The 13,215-nt window shown below is 39.9% G+C and overlaps 1 protein-coding gene and 1 long non-coding RNA gene across 2 annotated transcripts in view; both read left to right on the forward strand.

Moving 5' to 3' along the window:
* LOC120746965 overlaps window positions 1-13,215 on the forward strand; it is a 253,809-nt gene that overhangs the window by 147,148 nt on the left and 93,446 nt on the right. The gene's annotated exons all lie outside the window — the stretch shown is intronic.
* Window positions 6,129-9,121, forward strand: LOC120746973. The gene is made up of 4 exons (XR_005698996.1): window positions 6,129-6,361; window positions 6,639-6,728; window positions 7,812-7,910; window positions 8,841-9,121. It is a non-coding gene; the product is annotated as an uncharacterized LOC120746973 (long non-coding RNA).

Raw genomic sequence — 13,215 nt, forward strand, 5'->3', positions numbered from 1 at the left:
TATTCTTTGACTTAGAGTGAACGCTGTAGGTGTTTAGGTTGTTTTTGTGTGTTTGTTTTATTTTTTGTATTTCGGGGATCATTTTATATCTGGCATGTGATTATGATGTATGTTGTATTTAAAAGTGCAACTTTCCTGTTTGGTGGCTTTTGGGAGGCTGTAGAGCAGGTTGAGATAGAATATGTCAGGGTCCTGGGTCCCCTGACCCAGCGTTTTTAGTTCTTTGTGATGTTTGTATTATTGTACTTGTGTGTGAGTTATTCTATGGTTTCTAGTTTCGATCCCTTGCCCTTCATGTTTCTCTGTGTCCCCTCTGTTCTGTGTAAGTCTGTGTCTGCATGTTTGAGTTTCCCTCTGTGTCTTTTGGTTCATCGAGTCCTCTGCCTTACTGGTGATGTCTCTGTGTTTCTTAGTTGCTGTCTCCACCGTGTCAAGTTCGCGTCTCTGTGTCATACTTCCTGTTTTACTTTGAAGGTCCGTGTCTTATGTGAATGTGTCCTGCTTTGCTTGTCTCGTCAGTCCTGATTTCTCCCAGCTGTGCCCTCCTTCTGTGTCTCATTCCCCTCGTTACTTCCCAGTGTATTTAAACCCTGTGTTTCTCTGAGTCAGTGTCGTGTCGTCCCTCATGCTGTGTGTTTCTACCTCTAGCTCCATGTGTGTTTTGTTAAGAGTCTTTCCAGTTTAGATTTTGTAGAGTTTTTGTGTTTAGCAATAAAAGCTGCCATTTTGAGTTCAGTCCTGTCTCCAGTGAGTTTGGGTCCAATTCCTGCCGGCACACAGACGTACTATTACAGAATAACAGGTAGAGAATGTTGTCAACCAACCGAAAGGTTGATGGGTTGATCCCTGGATTCCAGCAGTTTGCGTGTTTACATATATGTGACTAGGTGAATGAGGCTTTGAGTAGAAAAGCACAACATAAGTAGCAGCTCATGTTTATTTATATAACACTTTTAAAACAACTGTTGACCAAGGTGCTGTATATTTAATTAAAAAAAAAAAGATCAGATGAGTCACAGAAAAGTGGATCAGACACCAGCTGGGGAGGATCAGAAAGATAAATACAACATCATTGTCATCTCTTATGTAGTCGGTGTCTCCGAAAAACTCAGGAGAGTCTTCTCCAAGCACGACATCCCAGTGTAGTTCAGACCCAGCAACACACTCAGACAAAAGCTTGTCCGTCCTAAAGAAAAAACTCCTAAACACAAACTTAACAACGTGGTGTATGCTGTACAGTGCAGTGAGGAATGCCCAGAGCTCTACATTGGAGAGACCAAACAGCCACTTCATAAACGTATGACACAACATAGAAGAGCCACCTCCACAGGACAAGACTCAGCAGTTCATCTGCATCTAAAGGACAAAGGTCACTCTTTTGAGGATGCCAATGTTCACATTTTGTCCACTGTGAGCGACCATCTTTGAACAGAGACGGTGGTTTACGACACCAACTGTCTGCCATCTATAATCCAGTTTTGAGATCCCTGCCAGATATCTTAATGCCCACTCACATCCTGAGCCATCTGACCTCAGGAAGTCACATGATAGCATGAGGCTAGGTTTCACAGCGCATTCACCCGAAACCTTGATTGTGACCTATCAAGGTGTGACCTTTTCACACCTTGATTGTGACCTACACCTGTTTTCACACCTTGACTAGTGCGATTAGGTAGAGGATCAATATGGGGTTCTGGACCAGCTGCAGTCGGCTCACTGTGACGAAAGACTTATGAGGGTTGTAGGTTTTTCCTGTTCTGTCAAACGCAGCACAATAATTTATAAAGGAGTAGATAATGTGGTAACTAAATAAAGTGAAAGTGTAAGAGCAGCTCTGATGTAGTGTAAGGGTTTCTCACGGAGACAGCTCAGATCAACAAGAGGAGCTGAAGGAGAATCGGTGTCTGTATATTTATAAAGGACATCATTAGCTGTGTGGGATGAAAGAAACTTCCCATTTGGTTCGATCAGAGGGGAAATCAAACAAAAGTCTTTCGATCTTTGCACACTTTAATATTTTTTCACTTCATGTTCTCGTTTACATGAAAACAACTGGCAGAGAAAACGTTCGTGTTCTGGGTGTTGTCTGCCCACTGGCGGTTTAAGGGCAGCTCCGTTTTCCCAAGAATTCATTCGTGCTCCGTTGAGATTGAGGACAAAGTTTTTACAAAAGATACAAAAAAAAGAGGGACTGTTTTGTGATAATTCAGGCGCAGGGAAACTGAAAGAGTTTATTCTGGCTGAGCGACTGAAGGACACACGTGACATGTTTCAAACCTTGAATCTGATCTCACGCAGACAGATTTGAATCTCCGGTCCAATTATTCATGGATAATATCAGCAAGCAGGATTTTTTTATTTGCTCGACTCTGCTGTTTGCTGTCGTCCTTGTGTCCGTGTCTGCAGGTGAGATTTAACCGTTGGAAACCAAACAGCCACCATAAGCAACATAAAGAAGAATAAAGAGTGTCAGAGTGGTTTGCATGTGTACAATATGGTATAATGCAATATCAACACATATAATACAGTAGTAGTTCATTGTTACAGAATGTTTTTGTTTTAAAGTGAATATGTGGTTTAGTTGTTCATTAAATAAAGTTTGCTTTAAAACCCCCCACCTTCCTTCCCCCCACTCATAACCGGGGCATGTTTCTGTGGAACCTGCAGGAAGTCAATTAAACATGTAAGCCCCAAACAATAAGAAGACAAAGGTCTGTGGAGGCTTTCCAAAATGATCTGGTGCTGATATGAAAACGTCTCTGAGAAAACCATCAGCTTCCATTTACCACGAGCTCCTTATTCAATCTAAACAGACTAGCTCTTATGTAGTACTTTTCTACCTGAGCAGTCAAATCACTTCATACATGTCTCAATCAGCAGTGCTTTATGTCATATTTATTCACACTCCTGCTCTACCTCCTGAGCCACAGCCACTCTAATCTACAACTGTCATCAGAGTTTTAGACAATTCAAGCAGCAGGACTTTGACGTTAAACTGAGGTCAAAGTTCCCACAGATGATTAGAAGTAACTCTTTGTCCTATCAAAATCTGAGATTTTTGGCTTTTCAAACATGCCCTCTGATGTCTTGGCAATCAAGAAAAAAACACAGATGTGCTTCATATCATTAAGAAAAAAATTAAGTCAAATGTCAAACACAGTAAGCAGCATATCTGAAGTAAGTAATTCTTTTTGTGATTCCACTGATGTGGCACACCTGATAGTGTCCACTAAATACTTCCCGAGTGTGCTCCTCTTTTGACTGTTCTCAACATCAGTAGTTAAAGTATTTTTGGTGTCTTGTCTGATTCTCGACAACTCACTTTGCTCTGTGTTGTTCCCTCTTTCACACCAGAAAATCATCCCAGTTCAGTCTGGACATCAGTCTACCATGTCAAGCTCCAAATAATAAGGACTCCATCAGAGTTGTAATGTGGACCAAACCTGGCCTACAAGATGAAAATGTCTATTTGTATCGAGATTTGAATCTGAAGAGCAGATTTTTAAGAACCGAGTGGATCTGCAGGATGAAAGACAGATGAAAAATGGAACTGCGTCTTTGATTCTGAGGGATGTGACGGCAGATGACTCGGGAGCATACCACTGCATACGAGTCCAAGTGGCAGCAACTCGAAGTAGCAGCAATCAAATCACCACTATCGAGCTGAGAGTTGATCCTCCAGGTGAGTGAGCAGAGTTGAGTGTGTGTGTGATCAGAGGTGAAGCTGCTTCCTGGTTGTTGATGTTTGTTTCTAAAGATGTTGTTGATGAGACTTTGTAGAAAGCAGCTGGTCTGAGTGATGTGATCAGAGTGCAGTAGATAATGTCTGACAGCAGTTTGAAGAGGAAATGGATTCTGTTCTGTTCTTCACTCATCACCTACCTGACAGCTGACACCTCACACCTGTTTCTCACCTGCAGGTCAGACAGGAGGAGCCACAGAGAATGGATCTGTTGAACTGAAAATTGCTCTGTCTGTTTCTGCTGTGCTTCTTGTTGCTGCTGTTGTTGGTTTTATGATCCACAAAAAAAAAGTAAAAACAAAAAAGCCAAATGTTACTCAACCTAAAAATAATTGCTAGGCAGATGTTTTCACTAACAGTAACTAAAAAAAATGAAAAGAAGGATATATATATTTTTATATTAAATGTTCTTTCTATATTCTGGGGATGGTGGTGGTGTAGTGGGGTGAGGGGTGTATTCTTGGCACATTTTAGGGAGCTGTGAACAAACTAAGAATAACATCATGGAAGTGCACCTGCTAAATCTACAATAACTGTGTAATGCTGTTATTTCAACATGTACTGAAGAAGTTTATTACTACTGACCACCAACATAACATTATCTCATCTTATCTTATCTTATATCCTATTGTATGGAGATAAGATACAAACAGCTTATTAAACTAATATATTGTTAAACCTGTAGTTACTTCTACTTTTTTTAAGTTTGAAAGTGTGTTTATGCCAATATGTTGTTGTGTAACAGCTTTCAGAAGCACTGTGTAATTAAAGCTACATAAAAAAAATCTGGGTCAGTGAGCTAATGCTTGTAATTGGTTAAATGCTGACTCAAAAAAAGGGTAGCTATGCAGCACTGTTTTGTTGCAATTGAAGAAACCACAGACTCAGAGGAAGAGGGCGGGCTTTACTTGGCGTCAGTGACAGAAATGAAAAAAAGCTCAAATGAGTGAGAAGGACGATGAAGGAAACATCTGTGCTGTGTCTGCTCTGTAAGTAGAATCTCTGTGTTTGTTTGAATTCTTGTACTTTGACTGTCTGCTCTCCTGATAACTGATGATGGAGGAGAAGACATGAAAAACAAATCAGGCTGAATTCAAGTTCAAACACCACGAGGACCAACTGCAGGTCTGAACTGACTCTTTATCTTTGCTCAGGAGTCGAGGAAACACAGCAGGCAGTGAAAAGATCAAATCATTCACTCATTATATCAACACAGCTGCACAGTGGACACATGACTTTATGGGACTTACTTTTTCAGACTTTTGTTGTCCAAATTTCATTGAAACATGTTGCAGAGATGTGTTTGTGTGTTTGTCAGCTGTTTGTGTGGAGTTGTTCTTTATGTTCACCTCAAATCAACCTGAGTGTCATTTCTCTTTAGTTCTGATCTCACTGCTGAGCTGCACAACAAACCAAGGTCAGTAACCTTCTTCTGTCACAGTTTAAACCTGAGAAATGCTCACTGATATGACCTGATTGGGTTCATGTTTTAGAATATATACAAACTAACATTGTAACCCTCACAGCTCGTCTGACTGTGAGTCCCAGCAGCTCTCAGTTCTTTGAAGGAGTATTTGTGTCTCTGAGCTGTGAGGAGGACGACAGCTCTGCTGGATGGACTCTGAGGAGAAACACAAGCAAAGGAAACACCACTCAGTGTGGAGATGGGTGGGGAACATCATTTAACTCTTCATGTGACATCAGTTACATCGTTGAACGAGACAGTGGAGATTACTGGTGTGAGTCCAGAGAGGGTGCCATCAGTAACATGGTTAACCTGACAGTCACTGGTAAGCTGAGTGTGTGGAGTTAGTGTTGATGAAGCTGTGTGTAAATGGATGAAATGCTGTAGTTTGTCTCTGTGTTGAGGTGGATCAGTGATCCTGCAGAGTCCTGTCCTCCCTGTGATGGAGGGAGATGACGTCACTCTGCTCTGTAAAACAAAGACCACTCCCTCCAACCTCACAGCTGCTTTCTATAAAGATGGCTCCCTCATCAGGAAGCAGCCTACAGGTCACATGACCATCCAGCATGTTTCCAGGTCTGATGAAGGCCTCTACAAGTGTGACATCAGCGGTCATGGAGAGTCTCCATCCAGCTGGATCACTGTCACAGGTGACACACTCACCTGTCTGTGTTTCTGCAGCTTTCAACATTCACAATGTGACGACAACTTAATGACTGTGTTTGCTTTATTTTAGGGGAACACACCACCACACCTCCACCTACATCCACACCTCCACCTACATCCACCTCTAACCCTCCATTGAGCTTGTCAATTGTTGTATCGGTCTGTGTGGTGTTTCTTCTGGTCCTGTTAGTGCTACTGATTTTGTTGGTAAAACGACTTCTTCATCAAAAACCTGAAAGTGAGACTCAGACACCTGAATTTAGTTTTGCCAATATCCTTGCTTGTTATTATATTCATATTTTTTTCATGTAGATGATGTGTTATTGCATCTAATAAAAGTTGCCATAACAACAGTCATAAAAAAAAAAGAATTTAAATAACTTCAGCAGATCAAAGCGAAACTGAAGAAGATGACAACACAGACGATGTCATATACAGTGAAATCACATTATCCCAACGACCAACACAAACCTCCAAAGAAAACAGAGGTAATATTTTCAGGGTTTTTCAGCTGGTTGTTCAGTTATTCGGCACATTTCACTGCCATTTAAGAGACCCTGATGTGTTTAAATAGTTTAAAACATGGTCTGTCTGCAGATTTATTTGAGCTACTTTTAGGCTTAACTAATATCTTACACTCACTCAACAATATGATTTTTTGTGTTTTTTAAGTTCTGCATGTTAAACCACAGCAGCTGTTTCCTGTCGCTGACTCCAGATCACCATAGAAATAATTTTAATGTTAAATATTTACTATGTCAACAGATAAAGGCACGACTGACGTCACAGACGATATCACATACAGTGAAATGAAAATATCACATCGTCGGCAACAACCAATCAAACAAAGCGGAGGTAAATTTTTGCTTGTTTTCAGTAACTCGGGGTGATGGTGGCTGTAGCCGAAAACATCACTGTGTTTGCTGTGATGCATTGTTGAATATGTTTCCTGTTCCGGCTGCTGAAGCAGGAAACATATGGCATGCTTGTTGTCAGTGTAACAAAGGTAAAGAATTTATAGAGCTACCTCAAATTTTAAAGTAATTCTACAGTGACCAGGTTTTATGGTCAGATGAGGATATTCTCACATTATATTACAAATGAATAATTTAGTTGTCTTCTGTGGTCTTTCGGGGCTTTTAGATATTGCTGAGAAGGCCAGGGATTTCCTTCTTTTTAGTAATGTACCAGACTGGCCACTCTAAAAACTTTGGTTTGCTGTTCATCCTGATGATGGTTCATTTCTTCATCAACATCTCTCTTGACCTTATATTGAGAGTTCCAGTGAACAGCTGCAACTACTAGATGTTTTACCTGCTTGATGCACAAAAATTATTTGTATCCATCCTTCCATCCATTTTATTGTAGTTGTAGAAAAGCAGAGGTGTACGCAAACATACACTTCCCTCCTTTTTTCTAGGTAAGCAGGTTCTTGGACACATTCCTCCAACTTACATAGCCCGTTAGTCAGATGCCTATCTAACTATTTATCTATTAGTTTAACACGTAAAAAGTGACAGACTGAATTATGTAAAATGTCTACATTTTTGACCTCATTAAAGTTACTCATGTAAAACCACAGCAGCAGCTTCCTGTTGCTGACTCCAGTTAACTGCATTCTGACTGAGACATTTCACCGCAGTCTGTCATGGTTTGGCTGACAGTAGTGTTCATGTAGTGTTCATGAGAAAACCTTTGCTTTGTGCTCTGTGGTGCAGTGCACCAGCTTACATCAAAAGAAGATAGCATCAAAGATATCCATCTTCCTTTACACAGAGATACCTACCAGTTCTTTCTGGTTGATTGTTGTTTTAAAGCAAAGGTATTGAGAAGTGGTGGGAAAAACCCTCTGAAAGGATGCCCCAGTTTCGAAAATGTGTCACTTAAAAATCTGCTTCCACATGGAGTGGAATAATTTTTTTTTAAATACTCTTGCAGTTGTGCCTCGAGAAAGTGACCCAGCTGTGGTCTACTCAACAGTGAGAACTAAAGATGGCAAATATGGACAAATAGGTGTCAGACCAAAGAAGACCACAGGTAAAGCTGCTCTTTATTTTAACGTTGAACAAAGAAAAAGATATCTTAAAGAATATCCTTCATAACAGAAACAGAACTAAAATCTCAAAGGTTTCCATTTAGATTTAGTCCCTAAACGTCTCTTGTTCCCGCGGTGGATGGATATTAAACACGAACAAAGTTTGAAATAATTAGTTAAGTTGATTTGCTAAGTAATACAGTATGAGACAAAAGCTTGGACTTCACACTGTTTTTTTTCTACCCTTTGATCTGTGTGACATCATTAAATTGAGATATGCCTAATGTGGAATCTCAGGCAAAACTGCCCACCCAGCTGCTGTTCAGACCGTTTGTTTTTGAAGGGTAGCCAGAAACCTTGAAAGAGTAATGCTAAATCGTTTAGTTTCAGGCTGAGGATTAACTCAGTTGCACAAAGCCCAGTATAACATAACAAATGTCTTATTTTTTTAGCTATAAGTACAAAGTAAAATAAAAAAGGAGTATCTATGCCTGTCCTCCACAGTGGAAACCATTATTAGACTTCACCAAGTTTACAATCAAAATGTGGAAAAACTGGACCAAAATTTTGAGAATCAACAAAAAAGAAAAATGTGTTTCAGTTCCCTTAGTACACGTCCTTGTAGTATATCATGGGAATCGTGTACACCCTTGTACTTCCGCATGAACCTGCTGTCAGTGAACGAGATGTGAAAGAGACAAGCTAAATTATACACTGTACAACGAAACAGCCAGAAAACATCTACTGGAGTTTTTTTGGGTTTTTTTTTACAAATGCAGGTTGGTTCCCAGTGCAGTCAGTTTTCACTTGTCTGAACTGGGACTGTGTGATGCAGGGGAGTTGAAGATGAAAGTTTTGATTAAACCACAAAGCTTGTATTCATGTTTCCTGTTTTTTGAACCGTGTGTTTTTGTGTTCACACCTTAAACCAGAATGAGATGTGATCGACTCTTCAGTCCACCAATCCAACCACTGACATCCAGCTTCTGGTCTCTATATTGTCAGCTCTCCACCTCAGAGGAGACCACATTCACTCGTTGATACAGATGTATGTTTTATGTCTTTTTATGACTGAATAAGACCCAAAAGTCACACCCTTTTTAACAGGGATTTTAAAAGAGGTTTTTTTCTGTAATATACGTGACAATTATTTAAATAGGCTCATATGATTTATGTCCTTAGTAACTTTTGTGTTATTTATATTTTATTTATGTTTGTTGTATTTTAGAATGGATCAATAAACTTTTGATTTTACTTGCTTTTCACACGTGGTTCTGTGGGTTGCATAAAGGTCACACATGGAAAATTTGATTTGTTACAGTCTGCATGTGGTTAACCGATAGTGCAGAAAACGATGAAAATTAAACCACAAGTGCTGACTAAAAACAGCAGGAGCATTATTCAGTGGCTGTAGGATGCACAGAAAAGCATCACTACAGGATGTGTGCATGTGTGTGTGTTTGAAACTAAAGAATTTGATCTTTTTTCATTTCCGCACTCAATGAGAAACCAGTTGTCAGCAGATGGTGTGGCAAAAAATGTTCCATTTTTCATTGAATAACTCTTGACTTTTTACAGCAAACATGCAGAAACCCATTTATTGCTATTTTTTAATTATTTCATTTATTTATTATGATGAAAATAGAGAGTTGAAGTGTTTCAGTGTCTGATTAACTACAAACTTATGAGCATCTCAGGCAGACTGGATCACACCACCTGAAGCTGATTAAAGCCCCATATGTTAAACATCTCTGTGAAGAACAAAATGGCCACAAATCATATTTAAAGTCTTCTGGGACTTAGTGATAATTCCATCTGGGTGTTTCAGATGACTAACAAAAGATTTTGCTAATCATGTTCACAAGATGCAAATCTAAATTAGGGTTTTTTTTCTAGATATTGTACAATATGACAGAAATTTTCATTACTGCAGTAATGATCTGTATGTTAAGTATCTGGTGTGTGCATATTTTAGGATCTCAAACATTTAGTATACAGATAACATCTGTCAAATATCTAGTTTTGGGGCTTTAATATACATGATCTCAAAACTGGATATTTCAAAGATAAAGTTAGTATGCAAAGAGATCTGAGAACAGCTCTTCGGTGGATTAAATATTTGGATCTTGCATGTGTACTTTACTCATCTACTCATGGGGGCCTTTTGAATTGCCAAGACCAATGACCAATTTGCCATCGGTGACCCTACCTGGGTGCAAAAGCCGCCCTTACAACACAGCCTATGGGATCCCTAGTGTTTTTTTTACTGGACTTCTGTGCAACTTTACAGTTTGTCCATAACAAACACCATGTTTGAAAATAAGGGTGTCTATAAGTGCACATGGCACCAGGACACCCTATGTCACAGGACAATGATTGATCTTGTAATCCTGCCAGACCTGCAGCAACACACTCAGACAAAAACTGGTTCACCCGAAAGACAAAACGCCAAAACACAGACTTAACAATGTGGTGTATGCTGTACAGTGCAGCGAGGAATGCCCAGACCTCTACATTGGAGAGACCAAACAGCCACTTCACAAGCGCATGGCACAACATAGAAGAGCCACCTCCACAGGACAAGACTCAGCAGTCCATCTGCATCTTAAGGACAAAGGTCACTCTTTCGAGGATGCCAATGTTCACATTTTGGACAGAGAGGACAGATGGTTTGAAAGAGGAGTGAAAGAAGCCATCTATGTCCACTGTGAGCGACCATCTTTGAACAGAGGCGGTGGTTTACGACACCAACTCTCTGCCATCTATAATCCAGTTTTGAGATCCCTTCCCAGACGCCTTAACGCCCACTCACATCCTGGGCCATCTGACCTCAGGAATTTGCATGATAAGGTGGGGCCAGGTTTCACAATGAACTCACCCGAAACTCTGGCTGATTGGGACCCACACCCAGTTTCCCACCTTGGCTCAGGCGATTAGAGGATCATCAGGGGGTCCTTTTGTCCCTCTGTGGGGGGTTACTCCCACTAGGTTTATATCTGGGACTCTCCACCATTTGACCTTAGAACTGAAGAAGCTTCTCGGATGAGAGGTGAAACGTCTTCAAGTAACTTAAAGAAGTCCAGACGCTTTTCTTTGCAAGCTCCTTTGACTACGATGACCTGGATGACTGAGAACCTTCACAGACATATTTAAGGATCTACTTAATCCCACTGGCATTTAGGAAGCAGAGTCTGGGGACGACGGGGATATCTCGCCTATCACTGGGTGAAAGGCCACTGAAGCAGTCAACAACTCATGAGGCTTGATATAAGGAATGAGAGAACTGACAGCTGTTATTTTAATCAGCCTGTCTCAGTTGTTTTAACTCTTAAGTATCACAAAGTAATGTGGTAACATCTGGACTGACGAGTTTACTGTCAGCATTTTAATCGCTAGTTTAAAGGCTGTAGGTTGCAGCCATTGCTCTAACACTATAAATGTAACAGGACTCGGTCCTGGATCTAATATTCTGAGCTGCTTCCAGCTTTATTTGTGAAGAGCACAGCAGCTTACAAAACACGTCGCTAGCTCGTACAGCTGTGACGTACAATTTTCATAAGCTAAGATGACCTTAAAATAACGGGGCTACGTGCGGTGATGCTAGCGTTAGCCATGTTAGCACGTTACCTTCAACAGGTGGTCAGACTGAGTAAACAGGCACTCAGTCAGAGGTTGAGCTCTCCATTTCACTGCAGGGTCCCTTCATTCTTCACATATCCCGAGGCTGAATGGCCTTTGTACAAGCAGACATGCTTCTTAGCAGGCTATGAACACAAATGGTAGCATAGAAAAATCCAGGCAGCCAGCCTGTGTCTGTCCAACCAATCAGAGAGCTCCTTACATCTTACGGTGTGGCTAATTTTCCTTGCAGCAGGATTTTTTAAATGAGGAGTGGAATTGCCATTTTAAATGTCAGAAATAAATATTTGATTTTTGAAACCATTAACTTGTTTTGGAATTTGAAAATTTGTTCTTCTTCCCAACTTCTCTTTCCTTATTCTTTTCCCCCATCCCCTGGTCTTTTCTGCTCTGATTGTAATAACTTAAAATAATAACAACAACAAATTCAAATTAAAATCTAATAAACAATGACAATCAAGTGGACCAGTATAGCAAAAGCCATAATGCTCCACTTGGGAAAGCAAATCTGTTGTGCGTTTTTCTTGGCCTTCAGAGAATAATTCTTATTGCCACACAAACGGACAGGACAGGCAAATTAAATAAATAAATACATCTTTAAATAAAACACAACCATTTAATGAAAAAATGCGCATTTTGAGTGTGCTATTTATTTATTTATGTTACCCTATGGAGGCAATATTGATGGTTGGCTTTTCTGTCTGTAGTGGTTATTTATTAAACCATCCACCTTTTAAGGCTTTTCTAAACATCGGGATCATCAAGATTTTGTCGCCCACACCACACAGAATTATTTTAACCAGGTCACAGTTTAACAGTTTTTAACGTTCGAGTGAAATTCTGAACAACAACCAACCGGTTTATTCACTGTAACCAACCGTGTCAGCTGAGTGTGACAGAAAACAAAACAGCAAGTGACTAAGAGCAGCTGGTTTGAAGCACACGGTGCTTGTAAATCCATCCGACAAGCCACAGCACGTTTCAGAAGCTGCTCAGCATTTTAAAAAAAAGGAGTGTCTGAGTTGGAGTAACTGGTTATGATAAGGTCACAAATGGTCAAATATCAGCAATACTTCCTAGTTCATAATTTTTAATTATTTAATTCACACATCACTGTGTGGCGTTAATACACACCATGTCATTTTCCCAGCTTTCCACTGATTCTAGAATTAATCATTTCTATGTAAAAACAGTTTTTTGTTTGTTTGTGTTTTAAATAGAAGCTTAGCGATTACTCGAGCCACACCATTACTATTACAGCCTGTTAGATTTATCCAGTGTCATGTTTCAGTCTCACCTCATGGTGGCAGTGATGTCTTACTTTTATCTATTCATGGAGTCAATTAATCAAACTTTAGAATCAGATTCTTTATTGTCATTGTGTTTTAAGAACAGAAATTGTATGCAGCCTGATGAGAAAACCCAAACACTCTTTTAGTCTCAGGATGTACAGTCTCTTTCATTACTACTCTGAACACTTTTGTGTGATTCATGCAACGTTTTGTTTGTTTCTTTGTTTGTTTTTCAGTAGGATGTGATTTCAAATGTAACTTTTCAACAAGCACAACAAATGACAGCAAACATCAAAACTGGTTCTGCCGAATTCACAAACATTACATTTTAATTTAGTGTTTAAAGCAGATGTTAATGCAGTTTGTTGAATTGTGT

Source organism: Simochromis diagramma, unplaced genomic scaffold (assembly GCF_900408965.1).
Source record: "Simochromis diagramma unplaced genomic scaffold, fSimDia1.1 OVJJ01000410.1, whole genome shotgun sequence".
NCBI classification, from domain to species: Eukaryota; Metazoa; Chordata; class Actinopteri; order Cichliformes; family Cichlidae; genus Simochromis; species Simochromis diagramma.